Source organism: Carassius gibelio, chromosome A10 (assembly GCF_023724105.1).
Source record: "Carassius gibelio isolate Cgi1373 ecotype wild population from Czech Republic chromosome A10, carGib1.2-hapl.c, whole genome shotgun sequence".
In the NCBI taxonomy this organism is placed as follows: domain Eukaryota; kingdom Metazoa; phylum Chordata; class Actinopteri; order Cypriniformes; family Cyprinidae; genus Carassius; species Carassius gibelio.
Window position 1 is genome coordinate 18,313,844 of NC_068380.1, and position 1,870 is coordinate 18,315,713.

Sequence of the window (1,870 nt, forward strand, 5' to 3'; positions counted from 1 at the left end):
TTGGAAATTCTTCTTTACGTGATCCTGGAGGAGGGGCGATGCTACATTACTAAGTCCGTCTTTGGTTTGTTCCAAATTCAGAAGTCTGCTGTACTGTATACAGACTCCTTTCAAAAGAGGGCACAATCCAGCTGGCTTGACTGAGTATCTTCTTTTACATATTTGATTAGAGGTTTAAAAAGGTGCCATAACATTACATTTCTCAGATGCCCTGTCTGAATGTTTATCTTCGTAATAATGCTGTTTTCATGCTCCTCATCTCAATATACAGGTGGAACAAAATGGAGAACAAGTCTAAGCCATGTCAGGAATTCAACAAAATGTACACCCTGCAGACACTGCGACGAGGTTTACAACAACTGCTTACCAGGTGTGCAAATTATGCATGAAAATGTAATCACTGCTCTGTACATGATGACAAGAAGCAATGGGAATAATCATTAATATGGCTGTGCATGCATGTCTACTGTAAATAAAGCAATTTAGGTCACCATTTTCTTATGAATAATAAAATGCAGCAGCTAGAGTTCTTCCTAGAATCAGGAAGTATGACCGGATTAGCCCAGTTCTGTAAACCCTGTACTGGCTCCCTATCAAACATCGTATAGATATTAACATCTTCAATTATATTAATCTGTTTCTTTCTTATTCGAAGGTCACTGCAGTCACCCGGATCCAGTACGTATCCAGACCAGATGGTGGATCGCACCTAGAAAGGACCTCTACATCCCTGAAAGACAGCGGAGACCAGGACAACTAGAGCCCCAGATACAGATCCCCTGTAAAGACCTTGTTTTTTCTCCATTTTGTTACCGGTGGAGTTTTGGTTCCTTGTCGCCTCTGGCTTGCTTGGTTGTGGTCACTTCATTTACAGTGATATCATTGACATGTTTGCAAACGATTCCACAGATAATATTTAAACTGAACCGAGCTAAAGGATGACATCACTGAATTGAATGATAAACTGCCTTTTAAACTGACTACAAACTGAGTTTACTAATGTCCTTCTGCATTATTGACTGACACACTATTTTCCTATTTAATACTGTAAAGTTGCTTTGCTTTGATCTTTATTATTAAAAGCACTATATAAATAAACGATGCTTGACTTGACCATGTTGCAAGAGGAAAATGAGGAGAGATGCACATCCACCCTGGGTTTTACAGTGATTGGTGCAAGATGCTGTTGAAGTAACTCTGTATACCTCATCAGTTCTGATCTAAGAGTCTTGAAAATACCTCCGGATTGTTGTTAGTGATTCTGATTGAAATTTTAGTCTGCTTGCTTACTGGATATATTTTATACGGTTTACATTGTAAAGCACTGACTTTGACAACTTACTAACCCAGTTACAAATTGAACAGCTACTTTATACTATATATATATATATATATATATATATATATATAGTTGTTTCTTGAAATACTACAAATATAACCGCAAATTATGATTTTAAATAAAGGTCTCTGAGACTTCTCTCTTTTCAGTCATTTGTGTATATAGCCTATAATAAATATACAACATACACCCAGTAAGTGCCACTCTCGTATATAAATATAAATTGTTTTATTTCACACAAACAATGATACATGCATGCATAAACATTCAGCTGGAAATTAACGTTTAGCAAAATGATCTTATTTCTTTGTTTATATTTGATCAATATTTTAAATCAAACAATATACAATACTGACCTTTATACTTTTTTAAAAAAGTATTAAACATAATCATAAGTGTATATAATTATTTATTTGTCTTGTTGCCGCCGGCAGCCTCCTCCAATTTCCGGGTATTAGCGACAGCTGCCATCCGGTTTTATTGGCAGCCACTTCCTGTTGCCAGTGACAGCCACTTCCTGCTGACAGCTGC

The 1,870-nt window shown here is 36.6% G+C and overlaps 1 long non-coding RNA gene across 1 annotated transcript; it reads left to right on the forward strand.

Annotated features, from left to right (window-relative positions):
- LOC128021704 (uncharacterized) lies at positions 1-1,401 on the forward strand. The gene is made up of 3 exons (XR_008185642.1): positions 1-182; positions 272-370; positions 656-1,401. It is a non-coding gene; the product is annotated as an uncharacterized LOC128021704 (long non-coding RNA).
- The last annotated feature ends 469 nt before the right edge of the window (positions 1,402-1,870 follow it).